The sequence below is a fragment of the Salvelinus sp. IW2-2015 genome, linkage group LG4q.2 (genome assembly GCF_002910315.2).
Source record: "Salvelinus sp. IW2-2015 linkage group LG4q.2, ASM291031v2, whole genome shotgun sequence".
NCBI lineage: Eukaryota > Metazoa > Chordata > Actinopteri > Salmoniformes > Salmonidae > Salvelinus > Salvelinus sp. IW2-2015.
In genome coordinates, this window is record NC_036843.1 from 26,197,923 (window position 1) to 26,221,550 (window position 23,628).

Genomic DNA, 23,628 nt, shown 5'->3' on the forward strand with positions numbered 1-23,628 from the left:
CTTTGTTGTTGAGGGTGAAGAGATAGCAGTGAACAGCAAGTGGTGTGTGACTCCGGAGGCGGAGGGAGAAAAATGACTTAAGCAAGTAGCAAACAGAGTAAACTATAAAAATAGATGTTACACATGGCGGAGTGGCGCATCACATATAACAAAACCAGACATTGAAATACCGTTATAGAAGTTAAAGTAAAAAAAACTAAGCAGTATTATAGTAAAATACAGTATACCGCCCAGCTTTAACACACACACACAGAGACGCACACACACCTGTAGATTGTCCGCAGGTCTCCTGCTGTATGTGATCCTCTGTATCTCAGTGGGGGGAGGTGAGGTACAGAGCCTGCCCCAGGTTGGAGAAGCAGAAGGTTCCGGCTACCTCATGTCTGTCAGGGGAAGGTATTGAGTTCGCACATTCCAGGATGGTCTGAGGACTGGGGAGACTGGGAGAGGGAGAGAGAGAAGAGAGAACAAACAGTATGAATGAAGTAGCACTGTGTTGTATACCATAGAGGTCGGTGTGTAACTACAGTTACCACAGACTGGGCCTTTCAGAGTAACTAGTACCATAGACTGGGCCTTTCAGAGTAACTACAGTTCGCATAGACTGGGCCTTTCAGAGAACTACAGTACCAATGACTGGGCCTTTCAGAGTAACTACAGTACACAGACTGGGCCCTTTCAGAGTACCTCAGAGTCATGATGTGTCCATTAGCACAGAAGCAGGCGAGGCAGAGTCCAGCGGCCATCTGCACCACATCAGCTCTCAGCACAAAGGAGCTCTCTGTGATGTTGTGTTTGAAGAAGCAGGACTGGGAGGGCAGKCCCACCACCTTGGCCTGTTTCTCTGAACACACCACAGCGTACTGGCTGTCCTGACCCTCCTGGGTGGGGGGTGGGGAGGCCGGCCTGCGCCTCCTCGTCTTCTCCTCGTCTGGAGCGTTGGGCTCGGACCAYGGCTCGTAGGAAGGGTGTAGGACTGCCCCAAGGGAGTCCAGGAAGGCCATAGTCAGGATACCTCCTTTTAGTCTAACCAGAGTACCTGGAGGACATAGAAAGAGACATGTTAAACCKCTTGCTTCATTACAAACACATTTATAAGGCCTTATACTGGGTCTCTCTCTCTCATTAATAATATATAGGTTTGTTGACAACCTTCAGTAAACATGCAGACGACTAGTGCTACCCGAACCACAGTTTGGGAACCACTGCTTTAATGCAAAGAAACTAATACATGTTTGGAACATTTGTGAGAGTATGTGTCGCCGCAAACTATTCCTTCCAGTYCCATCCAGATTCAGCCACCACAGTCAAGGTGGTGGTAATGCTTCTGCTGTCACAGAGACGGTAGAAGTAGTACACTACATAGGGATTAGGGTTCAATTTGGRACGCAAACCTAACTCTTATCAGCAATCACACTTACCACAGGAAGAGACTCCGACAGGTTGCTGCAGCCTCTGGTCCCCTGTAGGTGGCAGGCTGAGGGAGAGGACCAGGACAGTGCCCTGGGTAGTCCCCAACCACAGGCTGGGGCTGGGGCTGCTGTCTGTCTTCCTGGGGAAACTCTCACTGAAGTGGAAGGAGGAGATCGCTTCGCGGGACTCCCGCTCTATACTGGTCACACTGGAGCTCCTCGAGCGGCTGAACAAACTGTCYTTGGCATCTGGATGGTGAGGATGGTATAGAGAGAGGACAAATAGAGAGAGAGGAGAAGTGAGGGATAATATGAAAGTGGATGCTTTGATATAGTTGGAATAGGAAAAGAAAATAGGAGTGTTTAATAACCCAACGCAATGTTAGACCTGTGTACTTTCATGTAGACGCTCTGAAATTCAGGAGAAGTCCTGCATTGTCTCATGAGCAAGTTAGTTATGCAGAGGTATATCCAAGCTAGAGAAAAAAACATCACATTTATTCACAATGCACACAAGGAGCAGCACACGAAACACACATCTTAAGAACTACAGTAGCACCAAATAAAGGAAATTCCAGAACAACCACATGGTGTTTCATCATTGAGAGATCACATGAGATCTGGGGTTAATTTAGTTTTCAAAACSACAAATAAGTTCAGCACCTAATTCACCTACAGTAGGACCATGGGCATTTGGCCAAAGATGAAKGTGTGTTCTCAATGTGAAACATCTAGAAAAAGCCATACCTTCCTTATGCAGTATGTAACTTAAGGAGACAGGAGGGGGCAATACTTCACCACATGTTTAGCAGTTTGAATAGCATGGCAAACAAAACAAGGGAAAGGGAGATATCTAGACAGTTGTACAACTGAATGCATTCAACTGAAATGTGTCTTCCGGATTTAACCCAACCCCTCTGAAACAGAGAGGTGCAGAGGCTGGAGCCAACAGGTCTGTCAGTCAGTCAGGGAGTTAGTGTCAAAAGTCAAAGGTCAAAGTTCAAACCAGGGAACAGGAGGCCCCTGCAGCAGTGGTGGAGGTTAGTACCATAACCAGTTATCCCACTCCAGCCCATTTCAAATGGCACCCTATTCCCTATATAGTGTACTACGTTTGAGCAGAGCCCAATGTGGGCCCTGGTCAATTGTAGAACACTATATAGGGAATAGRGTGCCATTTCAGACACAGACTACATGACTGCTCCACTCACTGACGTCAGGGACCGAGAGAGTCCTATGAACGTAGAGAAGGCTCCTGGACTCCTTGCCCTCCTTCATACAACAAAAGCACCTCTTATATGGGAGAGAGAGCTGCTGTCGCACCCTCTCCTCTGCTCATAGAGAGGGACGAGGCCAAACAGAGAGTACATGTGTCTCAGTTTACAAGATAACAGAATTTGAATTTCACACATTCAGTGACACGTCTTTCTTACAGGTTAGGCTACAATTAGCCTGGTGGAACCAGTCTGATCGTGAGATAGCACACACAATTCTGATGCACAATGGAGAACGTAGCTATTAGGCTGGTTCCACCAGGCTCGGGCTACACTCTCACAAACAAACATTGAAACTGTAAGGAAAGTTTGGTTTAATTAGGATGTGGGAATAGAACAGCACCTGAAAGGTAAAAGGGCTACTATGGAATGTAATCAACACAAAGTTATAAGGGCTTACCCAGGCCTGTCTTTTGCTCTGTAGGTGAGCTAATTTTCTTTGACATCTTGGCTGCAAGGAAAATAAATACAAATAAATAAATWAAATWAAAYATGCCCTCTTTACAAATTAATACTTTGGAATCAAGCAAAATGAATGTCAAATACAATGATCTCCATTAAAATGCTACTTGTTTTGATCACTTTCAGCAATTTGTGTCATCCGTCATTCATTGGCAAAAAGTTTGAGGAGACTGTAAAATTAGAATGTAGAATTAGACTGTAGAATTGGAATGTAGAATTAGAATGTAGAATTAACATTAGAATGTAGAATTAGCATTAGAATGTAGAAATTGGCTGTAGAATTAGAATGTAGAATTAGACTGTAGAATTAGCATTAGACTGTAGAATTAGCATTAGAATGTAGAATTAGCATTACAATGTAGAATTAGCATTGCGACTCAAAGGCAGCCGGTCATTGAGTGCATCACGTACGCACCACGCACAAAGCAAGAGGTAGACAAGAAAAAGAGATTGATTATTGGTTATTTTTTCAAAAAATGACTGGGGAGGAGTGGGAGGGAAAATCATTAAAGTGACTAATCAAGTATCAAAGCCCTGTAATAAAAATATGTTTTTTTTAGTTGGTCAAACCGAATCTTGCGTTATTCTACTGATGAACATTCCCAATACCTCAATTTGTTAGAAGTTTTGTTAGAAATTTGTTAGTTAAGAGACGAATGGTCAGAGTTACTATACATTTGAACCAGTGAAAACATGCACCACTTTTAGATTAGTGATTTTTTTTTTTTTAATAAAGTTTTTAGTGATCTTTATTTGACATTTGATTMCCTCTAGAGAGAACAGGTTCAACAGTGATTTTACTTTAGTGCAAAAAAGCATAATACATTTGGTCCTAAGAGATACAAGTGGATACCCCTCTATCAATCATGCATTTGCAGAGGATCACTTTAATAGACATCAGCAACCTTGTGATTGACAAAAACAACCCACAGATTGAGTACGTTTCTTCTCCATCCCCTTCATTAGCACATGATGCATAGGCGGCCATGTTGGATTGGGGCACAACCTCTTGTTTAGAAACCCAGTGAGGTCGGCCATCTTGGATTAGGGCATAGCCTGGGTTAGAAGCCCAGTGAAGTCGGTAAGAGACCATGTTGGATTGGGGCACTACCTCTTGTTTAGAAACCCAGTGAGGTCGGCCATCTTGGATTAGGGTATAGCCTTGGTTAGAAGCCCAGTGAAGTCGGTAAGAGACCATGTTGGATTAGGGCACAGCCTTGTTTAGAAACCCAGTCAGGTCGGCCATGTTGGATTAGGGCATAGCCTTGGTTAGAAGCCCAGTGAAGTCGGTGAGAGAGAGAAAGCAGTAGAGTTTATAACACTAGGATCATACACTACCAAAGTCATTGGCAACCGTCTTGGAAAAGCGCCTGCTTTTGGACTTCACTGCAAATGTGTTTTAAAAAGACAAAGGCAAATGTAAAATTGCATTGCATTTCCGACAGCCAGAAAGTTTGGGAAGAATGAAGCTCTGTAGATGTTGTTGATTTATCAATGTAATACAGTACCCATTTCTATAAACCTTTTCTGTTTGTGTTCATCGTCTGAATTGGTGGGTGTCATAGAGCCTGGTGACAACAAYACTTCAGTGGACATACACTCATTCAACACTCCTTGATACTGAAAAGCAGCTAAATGGATAAACATGTATATCCAACATGTCCTTTTAGTACTTTCTCAACAAAAAGGTAGATTGCGTTTTGTATTATGCAGTAATGGAGAATTAAATGTTACCTGACGTTGGTGATTTGTTGCTTTTCTCCTCTGAAACGTTGTTTCCATCGCTGTTATCACTGAGAGCTGTGGAGAACAGACATGTCTTAGACCAATGTGATATTATCACAGAGATGTGGAGAACAGACACAAAATAAACAGTGAGAAGAATGTGCCTTGATAGAAAAGGCAGATTGAAGAGAAAGAGAGAGGTGGAGAGAGAGAAAGAGAGAAGACAATAAAGATTGTGATAAACATGAAATGACTTACGGGAGTTAGAAGAATGATAGGTCTTTTTCATAGAYGTATAAAATATAGAAAGGCGGGACATGCAAGACGTCACAGGCGGAATGKYTTTGTCTTTACAAGGCCATAGAGAGAGATCAACAKTAGAAAATAGGTGAGACAAAACAATGATAGTGAATCAGAAGAACAGAAAAAAGCWAACTCACAGAGGCTAGCAACTGCATTCACTCCAATAGTACTGCAGATCAGTATGTATGTGTTTAAAAACAATACCACCGTTTTTGAGACTAATTAATTAAATATAAATGTACTCTCATAMATTTTTACGGTAAATCAAATAATGACAAGATGACTCGATTTGTGAGTGAATTGAAATTGTAGGCTTAGTTATCCACATTTGAGTCAAGGCATGACTGAAGAACACTATTGCACCCAGTCCTGCTGAGCCCCTGGAGGCTCACTAAGCCAAGGATGACATGAATGACCACAAAGAGAAACATGAGTGGTAGGATGGCAAGATAAAGGAAGAGCATAAGAGGAAGTATGGCAAGACAGAGAGAGATAGCATGTATGGTGACAGAAATGACATGGCAGTCAGAAGCAACAACAAGCCCTACTCCAATGTGTTTGTGTACAGTGCTCCAAAATGTACATTTACTTTCGACCAGCTGAAACAAAAAGGCAGGGCACTCCAAACACAGCACAGACAGAGCCCAGTCATGATGAGCATGTTTCTCTGTGGCTTCTACAGTGTCACTGAACAGATGGACAGTCCACCAGTGATGCCTCCTGTTGAGAGACAAATGCTACTGCAGGGGGTGGGGCACTCAGGGGTGTGAAGCCAAACTGGCTGCCAAGTGTGTGAGGTAGGCTTRGGTGGTATACTGTATATAGGGTATACAGGGGGAATTTTGAAAAAAGGTTTTTCAATAAGTTTGAATATTTGTAGCTACTTTTTAAGTTAATACGGGCAGTCWMCTTGTGCAATACCTTAGGAGATAAAGCAGATTGTGTTTTCCATTACACCAAGGACATTATTTTGCATTATGAAGTTTACTGTAGTTCCCCAGAACAGTTGAGCCAGTCACGTGTTTGTTTATAAATTGCCCAAATGGAGAAAGCAGAAGCTGCTGAGTCCATAGCATTCTATATCTATCAGCGACTCTGTTGTGAGGTCATGATGTTACACTTGTATGCAAATCACTACTAAATGTTTGCTATCAAATATCTTATAATGGCTTACYGCCAGAAGTCAAAGAGCTCTGGATGAGTTCTGTACAGCTGCCATTTTTTCYCTGTGCCCTTTTTCTTCCTTCTCTATTCTTCTCCCCTCTGCTCCGTGTACACATGCTGCTCTTCCTTCTCTATTCTTCTCCCCTCTGCTCCGTGTACACATGCTGCTCTTCCTTCTCTATTCTTCTCCCCTCTGCTCCTAACACCATGCTCTCTTCCTTCTCTATTCTTCTCCCCTCTGCTCGTGACACATGCTGTCTCTTCCTTCTCTATTCTTCTCCCCTCTGCTCCGTGAACACATGCTGCTCTTCCTTCTCTATTCTTCTCCCCTCTCCTTTACACATGCTGCTCTTCCTTCTCTATTCTTCTCCTCTCCTCCGTGAACACATGCTGCTCTTCCTTCTCTATTCTTCTCCCCTCTGCTCCGGAACACATGCTGCTCTTCCTTCTCTATTCTTCTCCCCTCTGCTCCGTGAACACATGCTGCTCTTCCTTCTCTATTCTTCTCCCCTCTGCTCTGTGAACACATGCTGCTCTTCCTTCAGCAAAGCATGCATCACATCTTCGTTCATTTGCACCGTTTATCTCGTTCACTTTCGCTTGTAAATGTCTACACTCATTGAAAATGACATTTGGTAGTGCTACTAGCTATGCTTGTATAACTTTATGAGCTGGATTTGCCTGTCTTTAAAATTAGTTTGCTTGTTTTCGCTCGTTAGCATTTATGCGATTTCTCTATTAGTTTGTGCTAATTTTGTCAGCATTCTGGTAATAGAGGACCAATGGGCTTTTCTTGCGTTTTTATCACCCCCTTGTGTGCTATGTCGGTAATATTGTAAATCCCGGGATGAGAGAAGKACTGTATGACGAAATGAAAATCTGGTTACCGCCCGAGCCTAGTGTGAGGCCTGCTCCTCTAGCTAGCTTACTGGCTTTAATAGGTCAGGCATACACTGGACCATAGAGATCTACGTTATACACAGTAGTTATCAATACCTTTCAGTCCACACTACAACTCACTAGACAACACACTACTACACAAATCCCTTTCATGACACTATCAGGTAGGGGTTCTAGGGAACATACTTAAGTTGTTTCCCCCTGCTATTGCAGGGGGGAGACATTTAAAAAAACACGAGGAAGATATTGTAGTCTTTTTGACACTACATTCTGTGTGAACATATTTCCTTTCATTTCTGGGAACATAGCTACATGCCTTGGCCTACTCAACTGAACATCAAGATGTGAAAGCTTGCACCCTTCACCTCCAGATGGCTGTCGTGTCTTGCGAGGCGAYCGAGGCTGTCTCTGGTAGGGGTCTGAGGGACTGTACAGTTCTGACGTGCTCATGTTCAGGAGGAGGCTCTTCTGAAGGTAGTCCACGACAGCCAGACCGCTGCTGTTGCCAAACACCACACTGTGGGAGGAAAAGAAAAGGTGAATCATTTTTACTGAACTCGGGTCACCTGCAGTTTTAGAAACAACATAAACTGTTTTAAGCCCTACATGCAACCAATAAAGCCTTCGATGCAGTTACAGCAGGGCCTAAAATTAACACCCGCCACCTGCCAAATGCAGGTAGATTTTGGCATTTGTGGGTAAGATGTCTATTTCACCAGCCATGTTGCCTTGTGGTCAGGGCTCCACAGTGCGAGCATTTCACTCACATTTGTTATATATTTTTTTAAATAGTCAAGTACGATCACATTTATACTAAAATAAATGCTGCAGTAGCTRTTTTCAAATTATTTCTGCCGTTTTGTTTCATAGCTGGTAAATTAATCGCACAAAGTCAAAGAACTACAAATCCTATGTAGCCTAATTCTCCCTGCAACACTGCCTGGCTGGGGGACGTGTATGGAGCGAGATCGCTGACAAAAGGTTGARCGTACATTTCGTTAGGATCATAAAAAAAATCCATAAGTAAATTGTTAGGATTGTAAGAAAAGCCATGCGTGAAACACTAAACGTAGATGTTAAATTAGATTTGTAAACACCCTTTACTTCTCCCTTCACTTGGTTACMGATCTTTTTTATACGTACAAACTTTTGTCAGTAATGTGGCATCTGCAACGGACATAAACCGAACGTTGCTAGTCTATCAAGCAACTCTAACCCAGACGTTAGAGTTGCTTTGCAGCTTCCGGGTTCATTTCCAAAATAAAAGTCTAGAGCTTGTTTTAGAACGGCATTCAATAACGACGTTATACAAGTACATGGCGTAGTATAGGCTTGGGCCGTCAGCAAATGACWTGTGTGAGAATGATAAAGTCACAGAAGAGCCTTGTCTAGANGAGAATGATAAAGTCACAGAAGAGCCTTGTCTAGAATAACCGCCTGCGCTGCAAAATAGAAAGTAAATATGATTTAGGCCTATTCCGCTATCTAAATATACCATGCTGTTGTGTGTTATTTAATGGCCATATCATTTCAGAATTAACGTTTATAGCCGCGTGGGGCTACTGTGGTGATCATGTAACCTAATGAATCACACTTTTCCCAGTATTTGGGAGCACGGACTGTAGGCCTTTTGACTGTTGTATTAGTGAATTCCACTCTGTATGGAGGCTTGTTATAGCCATTTACGTTGCACAACCCCATCACGCAGAGGCTATATCCATATTAATAAATGAGACAAAACTACATATTGGTTAAGTCTTGGCTATAACCTGTCCTGAGCAAACTAGCCAAGGGGTCCCAATGGTCAAGACTATCTATAGCCTATTCAAGGAGCGGMAAGTAGCCTAGTGGTTAGAGCGTTGGACTAGTAACCGAAAGGTTGCTGGATCGAATCCCTGAGCTGACAAGGTAAAAATCTGTTGTTCTGCCCCTGAACAAGGCAGTTAACCCAAAAAAATGTAAGGCCTATTTTGTATTTGGATAGGCCTAAATTAAACATTGAATTATGAAAGTGATAGGCTTTGGAGAACTTGAGAATTTTTTAACTTTGGAGAATTTAGATACATTTAGAATACACACACCGATTTCAATAAACAAAAKAATAAGATTGTTCTGTTCTCTTTGATTTAGTTCTTATTGCAACGCAGACAAATTACTGAATGGATKACATACTGAAGATTGAATGAAATGYTCAAATATGTTGGAATGACGAGTTGCACACATCATGCATGCTCGGCACTTTATTTGGCTAGTAGGCAAATAGGTCTGGAGACTACCTAAGACCACTGCAACAGAGTTATTGTAAAGTGTGGGAGGAAGCTTATGCTAGACTTAGCCTACGTTTAACCTCTTGTTCATTTCAAAAGTCCAATATGTCATGACCCCTTTCATATATCATGTCAAATTATTGTACTTCATATTAACCTCTCTACAGAATATGAAAGATTTTGGAGTGATGAAACTAAATATCAAAATATTCTATAAAAAATATGTTGAGTGGCGATGACTTCAGTGGTCATACATAATTAATAGATCACCAAACACTATTATTATGTATCATTACCCCTGTTATGACTTATCTTGATACTCCGGTTATGATTCATTATTCCCTGTTAGTATAACTGTTATTTATCTGTAGATACAACTGGTTATGATTCATATGCTGTTAGATATACTCGGTTATGATTCTATTACCTGTTAGATACACTGGTTATGATCATTATCCTGTTTAGAACTACTGGTTATATTCATTATCTGTTAGTATCTACTGGTTATGATTCATTATTCTTAGATACTACTGTTATGATTCATTATTCCTGTTAGATACTACCTGGTTATGATCATTACTCCTGTTAGATACAACGTGTTATGATTCATTATTCTGTTAACACTGGACTTATCGTAATCACTGGTTAATTCATTCCTGAGATACAGGTTATGATCTTACCCTGTTAGATACGACTGGTTTGATTCATTATTCCTGTTAGATACTATGGTTTGTGATTTCATTATTCGTGTCCTGGTAGATACTACTTTATGATTCATTATTCCTGTTAGATATACTGGTTATGATTCATATTCCTGTAGATACTACTGGTTATGATTCATATCCTGTTAGATACTACTGGTTATGATTCATATTCCTTTAATACTACTGTTATGATTCATTATTCCTGTTAGATACTACTGGTTATGATTCATTATTCCTGTTAGATACGACGTTATATTCATTACCGTGTCGCTGTTATATTCATATCTGTGATACGACTGTTATGATTCATTATTCCTGTTCGATACGACTGGTTATGATTCATTATTCCTGTTCGAAGACTGGTTATGATTCATTATTCCTGTTCGATACGACTGGTATGATTCATATTCCTGTTCGATACTACTGGTTATGATTCATTATTCCTGTTCGATACGACGTTATATTCATTATTCCTTCGATCGACTGGTTATGATTCATTATCCTGTTCGATACGATCTGGTTATGATCATTATTCCTGTTTCGATACGAATGTTATGATTCATTATCCTTGTTCGACGACTGGTTATGATTCATTACCTGTTCGATACGACTGTTATGATTCATTATTCCTGTCATACGACTGTGATATCATATTCCTGTTCATAGACTAGGTTATATCATATTTCCTGTTCGATACGACTGGTTATGATTCATTATTCTGTTATAACGATGAATCTTATCCTGTGATGATGTTACTATTCATTATTCCTGTTAACTACTGGTTATGATTCATTATTCCTGTTATATTACTGGTTATGATTCATTACCTGTTAGATACTACTGTTATGATTCATTTTCCTTTAATACTACTGGTTATGATTCATTATTCCTGGTAGATACTACTGGTTATGATTCATTATTCCTGGTAGATACTACTGGTTATGATTCATTATTCCTGTAGATACTACTGGTTATGATTCATTATTCCTGTTAGAACTACTGATTATGATTCATTATCTGGTGATACTACTGGTTATGATTCATTATTCCGTTAATACTACTGTTATGTGATTAATATTCCTGTTAGATACTACTGGTTATGATTCATTATTCCTGTTAGATACTACTGGTATGATTCATTATCCTGTAGATACTGCTGGTTATGAATTCATTATTCCTGGTAGATACTGCTGGTATGATCATTATTCCTGTTAGATACTACTGGTTATGATTCATTATTCCTTCGATACTACTGGTTAATTCAATTCCTGTGATATACTGTTATGATATCATTATTCCTGTATAGATATACTGTTATGATTCTTATTCCTGTAGATACTACTGGTTATGATTCATTATCCTGTAGATACTACTGGTTATGATTGCAGACAGATCCAGAGAATGCGGAGGTGGCAATATTGAGTTATATTTTGAATAAGGTGCGTACATGAGATGTCCACGTCACCAGAGATATGCCATGCTGTAGAGATACAACTAGCAGACTGAAATTACTGGTAGCATAAACAGTCTCTATCGTAACAATCGCTGGTAAACAAATCCATTACATTAGCTACCTAAATGTGAAGTAAACTCAACTGAGGAGTACGAGAGAATGGAGACTTTTAACTTGAAAACGTGCAAGATGCCTCTTTCCGGTTTCCCTTACTTCTACACAGACCGTTTGGTGTACGTTTTTTGTTTGTTGGTGAGATGAAACTGCCAGAACTCTGAAAGGTATTATTGTACGTCAGAATTGCAACAGAATTGCAAATTGTCTAAAATGTTAGTCCGTAATCGTAACATGGTGTYTGTATGTTCACAGATTCAATTTCACGTTTACGTTTCACGCATGGCTTTTCTTACGCTCCTAACAATTTCCGTATGGATTTTCTTACTATCCTATCCCAACCTTTTGGCAGGTATCTCGCTCCATAGCTGTACGCAGGTGAAGAGCTGAGTGAAAGATACATTTTTTAGAAACGCTAGCGCAGGCATAACAGTTGGTCTAATTTACTTGAAACAAAAGTCTACTGAAGTGAGACTTTGTCCTTGTGTTTCTTGGCTAGTTACATTGTTTTGTTCACAAGCTAGGTCGTATTTCTATGTTTGAGTTTTCAACTGCTAGGAGAAGAGAAGCCAACGCCTCTATTAGTCAGAATCTCACAGGCACAAACATGACTAGAGTCGCGCTGCTGCGGTAAACTCACGCCCTTAAAGGGGCAGGTGAAAATTTTTGTCTCACCTGTGATATTTTGGTTAATAAAAATGTAATTAAACAATATACCACATTACTTCTTACTAGTAATAMATGTATTGTTTTAGAAACATTACAAAGCATGCTCATCCTTTTTTTGTGTGTTTTGTTGGTGTAATTTTAGCAGGGAAAAAATCTTTTGGCTGGTAAAACATCTGAGCAGCTGGTAGATTTTTTGTCCCGATTGACCAAAAAGTAAATTATATGCCCTGAGGTCCAGTATATTCCATTTGTCTGTGATCTTTGCTCGCTGCATGAATACAGCTGTAGGTGATGTGTCTCATGTACACCTTGACCATCAAGAGAGCAGAGGTTCGTGCTGACAGATGGACGGACGGACAGGCGGACTTACAGTCCGTCTGACGAGCTGACGGCCAGGCTGGTGATCTGCTGCGGCGGCTCCCCACTAACCCAGACCAGTTGAATGACCAGCTCCACCTGGTAACCAGGAGACTGCTTCAAAGGGGCGCTCCGGACCCTGCAGACACGACACACCAGACAACATGCAGTGAACAGTCCTTACTGTACCTAGATACACTGCTACACCATCACCTATTGTTCACTGTTTATAATTCATTTGTATGTGCATTAATCTTACATACAAATAGCCTACTTATCATTATCTTGTCTTTTCTTCATGGATGACACTTCTTGTAATAAAACAGAATACTAGAGTTTTGAAGTCTACAATAGAAAATGTCAATGCCTGGCAGGAGAAGAACATGCACTGTCTGGTGGTCCATACTTAAGGCATGGTACGTTATCTCTGGGCCGGTCATCAGAGGTGAAGGGCTGGGCCTCAGAGGGCTCTCCCTCCTGGGTGGGGCTGGAGGAGGAGGGRGGTACTGGGGTAGAGGGGGTGGGAGGATGGTCTCCTGCTGGGTCTGGAGAATCCACATCGTTCAGCTCACCCTGCATACGCACCTCCAACAGCTGAGGAGAGAGAGTAATAATACCTAGAAACAAAAAGCCTAATAGCCGGGGAACATCTGGAAAACCATAATAAAAGGCCAATAAAATAAATTAGGAATTTATTTTTTAAATGATTTATCAATTTATCAATGCCAGAAAATAAGGAATTCCTGATTAGTCAGGTAAAAAACACATTGCTGGTATACACCCTCACGCCCCTGGTATACACCCTCACATTGCTGGTATACACCCTCACATTGCTGGTATACACCCTCACATCACTGGTACAATATACACCTTCACATCGCTGGTACAGTATACACCCTCACATTGCTGGTATACAATACACTGAGTGTACAAAACATCAGGAACACCTTGCTAATATTGAGTTGTGCACCCCATACCCCCCACCCCCCTTTGCCCTCAAAACAACCTTGATTCATTGGGGCATGGACTCTACAAGGTGTTGAAAGTGTTCCACAGGGATGTTGGCCCATGTTGACTCTAATGCTTCCCACAGTTGTGTCAAGTTGRCTCGATGTCCTTTGGGTGGTGGACSATTCTTGATACACACAGGAAACTGTTGAGCGTGAAAAACCCAGCARCGTTGCAGTTCTTGACACAAACCGGTGCRCCTGACACCTACTACAATACCCCGTTCAAAGACACATCTTCACCCTCTGAAAGGCACATACACAATCCATGTCTCAATTGTCTCAAGGCTTAAATATCGTTATTTAACCTGTCTCCTCCCCTTCATCTACACTGATTGAAATGCATTTAACAGGTGACATCAATAAGGGATCATAGCTTTCACCTGGTCAGTCTATGTCATGGAAAGAGCAGGTGTTCATAATGTTTTGTACACTCAGTGTATAGTCAAAACACTGCATGGATACAACATCGAGAAACATCCTGGTGTGCAGTACCTATACTCAAAACACTGCATTRATATAATATCGAGAAACTGTTTACATTATAATACAGTACACATATTATACAAAACACTGCATAAACAGAATATTGAAACTGGTTGCTATGGTTACCTGCACCACCTCTGTGGTCATTTCCTGTTTGCTGAACCTATAGATGATGACGTGGGCGGAGACTCCGGCCACACACAGCATTCTGCTCTCTGGGCACCACGACAAAGTCTGGATGGCAAAGGGATCCTCATCCACTATCTCTGTGCTCGGCTTCTCCTCCTTACCGCCCTTCAGAGCCTTCTCAAACACCTTGGCAGTCTTCAGCTTGTACAGTACTTGGAGCATTACTAGGACAGAGGAAGGGGGACAATGGGGGTGGCAGTTAGTCTAGTGTGGTTAAAAGCGTTAGGCCAGTAACTGAAAGGGTTGCTGTTTCAAATCCCAGAGCCAACTATGTGAAAAATCTGTCCATGTGCCCTTGAGCAATGCACTTAACCCTAATTATTCCTGTAAGTCGCTCTGGATAAGAGCATCTGCTAAATGAATCAAATGTAATGTTAACATACACTGCTCAAAAAAATAAAGGGAACACTAAAATAACACATCCTAGATCTGAATGATAACTATTCTTATTAAATATTTTTTTCTTTACATAGTTGAATGTGCTGACAACAATATCACACAAAAATGATCAATGGAAATCWAATTTATCAACCCATGGAGGTCTGGATTTGGAGTCACACTCAAAATTAAAGTGGAAAACCACACTACAGGCTGATCCAACTTTGATGTAATGTCCTTAAAACAAGTCAAAATGAGCCTCAGTAGGTGTGTGCCCACGTGCCGCTAAACCTCCCTACAACGCTGGCAATGCCCTGATGGGTGGCGAATGTCTCCTGAGGGATCTCCTCCCAGACCTGGACTAAAGCATCGCAACCTGGACATCTTGGTGCAAATCGCGGTTGGTGATGGAAGCGAGACATGAGCCCAGATGCTGCTCAATTGGATCAGTTGGGGAACGGCGCGGCAGTCCATAGCATCACCCATGCCTTCCTTCAGAACTGCTGACACACTCCAGCCACATGAGGTCTAGTCTATTGTCTTGCATTTAGGAGAACAGGGCCAACCGCACAGCATATGGTCTCACAAGGTGGAGGATCTCACTCGGACCTAATGCAGTCAGCTACCTCTGCGAGCACTGGAAGGGCTGTCGGCCCCCAAAGAAATGCCACCCACACCATGACTGACCCACCAAACGGTCATGCTGGAATGCTTGCAGCAGCAAACGTTCTTCCACGCGTCTCCAGACGTCAGCGTGTGCAGTTGACCTGCTTCATCTGTGAAGAGGACAGGGCGCCATGGCGAATTTGCCAACTTGGTGTTCTCTGGCAAATGCCAAACGTCCTGCACGGTGTGGGCTGTAAGCACAACCCCCACCTGTGGACGTCGGGCCCTCATACCACCCTCATGGAGTCTGTTTCTGACCGTTTGAGCAGACACATGCACATTTGTGCCTGCTGGAGGTCATTTTGCAGGGCTCTGGCAGTGCTCCTCCTGCTCCTTCTGCACAAAGGCGGAGTAGCGGTCCTGCTGCTGGTTGTTGCCCTCCTACGGCCTCCTCCACGTCTCCTGATGTACTGGCCTGTCTCCTGTAGCGCCTCCATGCTCTAGACACTACCGCTGACAGACACAGCAAACCTTCTTGCCACAGCTCGCATTGATGTGCCTCCTGGATGAGCGCACTACCTGAGCCACTTGTGTGGGTTGTAGACTCCGTCTCATGCTACCACTAGAGTGAAAGCACCGCCAGCATTCAAAATGACCAAAACATCAGCCAGGAAGCATAGGAACTGAGAAGTGGTCTGTGGTCACCACCTGCAGAACCACTCCTTTATTGGGGGTGTCTTGCTAATTGCCTATAATTTCCACCTGTTTTTCATTCCATTTGCACAACAGAATGTGAAATTTATGTCAATCAGTGTTGCTTCCTAAGTGTACAGTTTGATTTCACAGAAGTGTGATTGACTTGGAGTTACATTGTGTTGTTTAAGTGTTCCCTTTATTTTTTTAGCAGTGTATAATATATAATGAACTATGAGCATTGATCTACAGGTATATTGGTCTACATACTGTATACAAATGAATTACATTTCTTCACAAAAGGGACGAACCGTTGTGGTATTCTATTCGTCCAATTATAATATCGAGGAATCCAATAAAAAGCATACTCACTTGCAGAAGCATCCCAAAACTTGATTGAGCCGTCAGCATGTCTGTTATTGCAAAGAAGGAAAATGGGATCAGCTTTGTTGGTAAAAACATATTAAATACAGTGCCTGGGAAAGTATTCGGACCGCTTGTTTTTCCACATTGTACGTTACAGCCTTATTCTTAAATTATTAACCCCCCCCCCCCCCATCAATCGAACACACAACCCATAAGACATCACAACACCCATAATGAATCAACAATACCCATAATGACATCACAACACCCCATAATGACATCACAATACCCCATAATGACATCACAACACCATCCATAATGACAAAGCAAAAATAGGTTTTTAGAAAATGTTGCTAATTTATTACAAATAAAAAACTGAAATATTACATTTACATAAGTATTCAGACCCTTTACTCAGTACTTTGTTGAAGCACCTTTGGCAGCGATTACACCCTAGAGTCTTCTTGGGTATGACGCTACAAGCTTGGCACAGCTATATTTGGGGAGTTTCTCCCATTCTTCTCTGCAGATCCTCTCAAGCTCTGTCAGATTGGATGGGGAGCGATGCTGCACAACTATTTTCAGGTCTCTCCAGAGATGTTCGATCGGGTTCAAGTCCGGGCTRTGGCTGGGCCACTCAAGGACATTTAGCCACTCCTGCGTTGTCTTGGCTGTGTGCTTAGGGTTGTTGTCCTGTTAGAAGCTGGACCTTTGCCCCAGTCTGAGGTCCTGAGTGCTCTGGAGCAGGTTTTCATCAAGGATCTCTCTGTACTTTGCTCCATTCATCTTTGCCTCGATCCTGACCAGTCTCCCAGTCCCTGCCGCTTCACCGTAAGGATGGTGCCAGGTTTCCTCCAGATGTGATGCTTGGCATTCAGGCCAAAGAATTCAACCTTGGTTTCATCAGACCAGAGAATCTTGTTTCTCATGGTCTGAGAGTCTTCAGGTGCCTTTTGGCAAACTCCAAGCGGGCTGTCATGTGCCTTTTGCAGAGGATTGGCTTCCATCTGGCCACTTTACAATAGAGGCCTGATTGGTGGCGTGCTGCAGAGATGGTTGTCCTTCTGGATAGAGGAACTCTAGAGCTCTGTCAGAATGACCAACAGGTTCTTGGTCACCTCCCTGACCAAGGCTCTTCTCCCCAGATTGCTCAGTTTGCCAGGGTGGTCAGTTCTAGGAAGAGAATTGGTGGTTCCAAACTTCTTCCATTTAAGAATGATGGAGGCCACTATGTTCTTGGGGACCTTCAATGCTGCAGAAACGTTTTTGTACCCTTCCCCAGATCTGTGCCTTGACACAAACCTGTCTCAGAGCTCTACGAACAATTCCTTCGACCTCATGGCTTGGTTTTTGTTCTGACATGCACTGTCAACTGTCAACAAACTTATATAGACAGGGGTGTGCTTTCCAAATCATATCTAATCAATTGAATGTACCACAGGTGGACTACAATCAAGTTGTAGAAACACCTCAAGGATGATCAATGGAAACAGGATGCACCTGAGCCTAATTTTGAGTCTCATAGCAAAGGTGGTCTGAATACTTATGGAAATAAGGTATCTGCTCTTTATTTTTTATATATTTGCTAAAATCTCTAAAAAACTGTTTTCGCTTTGTCATTATGGGGTATTGTGTGTAGATTGCTGAGGATTTCTTTTTYATTTAATCCATTTTAGAATAAGGCTGTAACGTAGCAACATTTGGAAAAAGTCAAGGGGTCTGAATACTTTCCGAAGGCACTGTACATAATTGTAATACAGTTTGTTAGGTAAGTGTTGTGCACACTTCGAAAGACTTACGTATAGAAGTGCATTATACGATTTCTATGGTTGTGTTTCAGCCTTCAGGTGTTCAGTAGGTACTCACCCAGTGACGATGATCTCAGGGTAGCTCAGTGTGCCTTGGCCCCAGTTACCACCACTTATAGGCCATTCCTGGAAATACAAAAAAGGCCTTTACTACACAACAATAACCGTGTGACCATATAGATACAATCAAAATATAGAACTACTTTACTCTAGAACATATTTTTTTAAGTGGGACACATTACCTTCTTACTGTAACCCTGTCTCTTTTGCCGGGAGCCCACAGAGTAAAGTGCAGGTATGAGTTCAGGAGGGCAGTCAGCAAAGTACTCCACGCACGTCACTGGAGACTCGTGGATCGACAGAGGGTACGGGTTCTCAAATATTGGGTACCTGTCAATCAAAAGSGGAAAAAGCTGTGGTTGTAAGATTCAGAAGATGACTTTATTGTCTAACGTACACAGATGTGCAATAGAAACTTGTCTTCTGCTTTTATTCCAACCCCTCTACCCTACTAMTGAAGTTAGCTAACAGCAGGACATCGTTCCATGTATTGTGCAAGCATAATGTAGCATATTGTAACAACAAGACTCACCCAATTTGTTCAAGGTCGATGACAACTAAATCCTTTTCCAAGAGGACAACTACAGCATAAGGCTCCTGGAAATCTGTGAGGAAGCAGCAAAAAAGGTTTWAAAAAACAACAACATTCAACTGTCTTGATAAAATAAAATCCTTATGACAGTGTTAGATATGGAAGCATAAGCTGCCAAAATGTATCATTATCCAATTTTGTATTTCAAACTGAATTTCCCATTAGGATATGGTGTTTCGGTAACAGTGCTATAATACTGTAACTTACCATTAGGATATGGTGTTTCGCAGAGCGTGAGGAAGTCTACGATGGGATAGTCCATCTCCAGAACGGCAGTACTCTTCCCATGCATCACCGTCAGACAGGACCTCCTGCACCCCGTGTCATAGGACAGGCCTCCAGACATGACCACGAAGGCGTCCCTGGATATGAAATGAAGTCATTCATTCAATAAATGACCTAGACAGATCACATGGTCAAGCCTTTATGGATGATTGTTTATTAGGACAAACAATCACTCACCCAGCTCTAGTCGTTTTATACTCCACTTTGAGGATAGGTTTGCATGGTTCTGGCTTCTTTCCATCCTTGGGCTGCTTACCTGGAGGGGAATTTTGCAGAGAAAAAAACTCAACACATTAACATATTGTACCCATAGCCTATTATCTGACTAATTTGGGCATGCTTTCGTATTTTGTGCTGTTTCCATCCATCTTTGTCTTCCTGAGGCCATTGTTGTCTGTGTGTGCATCAGAACCTACCGTGTGGTGTGATGGTGATTGTAGGCTTGGCGGGGACACGTACGTTCCATGTGGTCAGAGTTCCATCTGAGTGGCTGCAGGTGAACTGTTTTCCCTCATGGTGCCAGGCTACTGAGTGGATGGCCTGGAGGAGGGGAGGATACTAAGGGTTGACACGGGTCTTCTGGCAGGAATGGGAGTGAAGTTCTAGAGTCAAGTGCAGAACAGAACGGGACAGGATCGACAGTCCACAGGAATGGGCAGCAGTACACAAATAATTATGAACTGAGTATTTGGGGGGGGGGGTTAGAAATATGTAATGTGTGGAGCATTTCCTAAAAATAAAATACTGTRTAGGCCTATTACAGTTCATTAAAATCTATTTAAAAAAATATATGGTCATTTCTCCCCTTCCGTTGGCTCACTCTCGCTCCTCGATCGTTGTAGCCAGTCACTACTTTACAGATGCCAACGTATGTCAGTGAATGATGATTCCTTCAAGAGAGGAATTGCAACGTTTTGTTACAGCCAAGGACCCATCAATAACATTAAAGCCATTAAAAATAAAGAGCAACGTTGTAACAACATGTATTAGAGTTGTCTTTGGCATGAAGGAACCGAGTACGCACCAGCGGTTTAATCAAATAACAACCGGAGAGCGGGACAAGCGCCCTGAAGCGACATAGCTAGCTGTTCTACTATAAACAACGTTACCGTTTAGGCCTCGTTGTTCCTTCAAAATGCACACGAAGACAGTACCAGTCAAAAGTTTGAACACACCTACTCACATGGTTTTTTCTTTATTTTTACTATTTTCTACAGTGTAGAATAAATAGTAGTAACACATATGGAATCATGTAGTAACCAAAAAAGTGTTAAATCAAAATATATTTTAGAATTTAGATTCTTCAAAGTAGCCACCCTTTGCCTTGATGACAGCTTTGCACACTCTTGGCATTMTCTCAACCAGCTTCATGAGGTAGYCACCTGGAATGCATTTCAATTAACAGGTGTGCCTTGTTAAAAGTTAATTTGTGGAATTTCTTTCCTCAATGCATTTGAGGCAATCCGATGTGTTGTGACATTGTAGGGCTGGTATACAGAATATAGCCCTATTTGGTAAAAGACCAAGTCCATAGTATGGCAAGAACAGCTCAAGAGAAATGACAGTCCATCATTACTATAAGACATGAAATTCAGTCAATCCGGAAAATTCGAAGAACTTTGAAAGTTTCTTCAAGTGCAGTCTCAAAAACCATCAAACGCTATGATKAAACTGGCTCTCATGAGGACCGCCACAGGAAAGGAAGACCCAGAGTCACCTTTKCTGCAGAGGATAAGTTCATTAGAGTTTACAGTCTCAGAAATTGCAGCCCAAATAAATGCTTCACAGAGTTCAAGTAACAGACACATCTCAACATCAACTGTTCAGAGGAGACTACGTGAATCAGGCCTTCATGGTCGAATTACTGCAAAGAAACCACTACTAAAGGACACCAATAAGAAGAAGAGACTTGCTTGGGCCAAGAAACAGGAGCAATGGATATTAGACTGGTGGGATCCTGTCCTTTAGTCTGAGTCCAAATTTGAGATTTTTGGATCCAACCGCKGTGTCTTTGTGAGACGCAGAGTAGGTGAACAGATGATCTCYGCATGTGTGGTTCCCACCGTGAAGCATGGAGGAGGAGGTGTGATGGTTCTTTGCTGGTGACACTGCACACTTAACCAGAATGGCTACCACAGCATTCTGCAGCGATCCGCCATCCCATCTGGTTTGCGCTTAGTGGGGATCCGCCAGCGATCCGCCAATGACCCAACTCTAGGCTGTGTAAGGGCTATTTGACCAAGGAGAGTGATGGAGTGCTGCATCAGATGACCTGACCTCCACAATCACCTCAACCCAATTGAGATGGTTTGGGATGAGTTGCACTGCAGAGTAAAGGAAAAGCAGCTAACAATTGTCCGCAGCATGTGGGAACTCATTCAAGACTGTTGGAAAACCATTCCAGGTGAAGCTGGTTGAGAGAATACCAAGCAAAATGCCTTGATGACAGCTTTAAAGCTGTCATCAAGGCAAAGGGTGGCTACTTCGAAGAATCTCAAATATATTTTGATTTGTTTAACACTGTTTTGGTTACTACATGATTCCATATGTGTTATTTCATAGTTTTGTTGTCTTCTATTATTCTAGAATGCAGAAAATAGTAAAAAATAAAGAAAAACCCTTGAATGAGTAGGTGTGTCCAAACTTTTGACTGGTACTGTACACAATTAAACATGTCGATATCATGAGTTCATCTGACTCTGAGTAAGTAGAAGAGGGCTGCCTTCATTGCCAAAATCTGRTAATGTATTTGTTATCAGCTGTGTGTTCGGGGCAGGCTACTGTCTGGTGATTAGTGAGCAGCAGCCAAACAGAGCAGTTGCTATGGTTACTCACATGCAGAGCGTGGGACAGACAGACGAGTACTGATGAAATATTCCTGGAGGATAAAGATACACAGAGAGAAAGAAGAAACACAGTGGTGTACTGAGTGGATAGCCTGGAGGATAAAGATGCCGCAGAAGAGAAGAAGAAACACAGTGTGTACTGAGTGAATATCCTGGAGGATAAGTACACAGAGAGAAGAAGAAACACAGTGTGTACTGAGTGGATACCTGGGGATAAAGATACACAGAGAGAAGAAGAAAACACAGTGTGTACTGAGTGAATATCCTGGAGGATAAAGATACACAGAGAGAGAAGAAACACAGTGTGTACTGAGTGGATAGTCCTGGAGGATAAAGATACACAGAGAGAAGAAGAAACACAGTGTGTACTGGAGTGAATATCCTGGAGGATAAAGATACACAGAGAGAAGAAGAAACACAGTGTGTACTGAGTGAATATCCTGGAGGATAAAGATACACAGAGAGAAGAAAGAAACACAGTGTGTACTGAGTGAATATCCTGGAGGATAAAGATAACAGAGAGAGAGAGACACAGTGTGTACTGAGTGATATCTGGAGGATAAAGATACACAGAGAGAAGAAGAAACACAGTGTGTACTGATGGATAGCCTGGAGGAATAAAATACACAGAGAGAAGAAGAAACACAGTGTGTACTGAGTGGATATCCTGGAGGATAAAGATACACAGAGAGAAGAAGAAACACAGTGTGTACTGAGTGAATATCCTGGAGGATAAAGATCACCAGAGAGAAGAAGAAACACAGTGTACTGAGTGAATACCTGGAGGATAAAGATACACAGAGAGAAGAGAAGAAACACAGTGTGTACTGAGTGAATATCCTGGAGGATAAAGATACACAGAGAGAAGAAGAAACACAGTGTGTACTGAGTGAATATCCTGGAGGATAAAGATACACAGAGAGAAGAAGAAACACAGTGTGTACTGAGTGAATATCCTGGAGGATAAAGATACACAGAGAGAAGAAGAAACACAGTGTGTACTGAGTGAATATCCTGGAGGATAAAGATGCCAGAAGAGAAGAAGAACACAGTGTGTACTGAGTGGATATCCTGGAGGATAAAGATACACAGAGAGAAGAAGAAACACAGTGTGTACTGAGTGAATATCCGGAGGATAAAGATACACAGAGAGAAGAAGAAACACAGTGTGTACTGAGTGAATATCTTGGAGGATAAAGATACACAGAGAGAAAAGAAACACAGTGTGTACTGAGTGGAATATCCTGGAGGATAAAGATGTGCAGAGAGAGAGAAGAAACACAGTGTGTACTGAGTGAATATCCTGGAGGATAAAGATACACAGAGAGAAGAAGAAACACAGTGTGTACTGAGTGAATTCCTGGAGGATAAAGATACAGAGAGAAGAAGAAACACAGTGTGTACTGAGTGAATATCCTGGAGGATAAAGATACAGACAGAAGAAGAAAACACAGTGTGTACTGAGTGGCTGCTTCATAGTGGATCAGGAAACTCATTAAAAGAGGTTA

The 23,628-nt window shown here is 42.0% G+C and overlaps 1 pseudogene; it reads right to left on the reverse strand.

Annotated features, from left to right (window-relative positions):
• LOC111963532 (syntaxin-binding protein 5-like) overlaps nt 1–23,628 on the reverse strand; it is a 50,680-nt pseudogene that overhangs the window by 4,168 nt on the left and 22,884 nt on the right.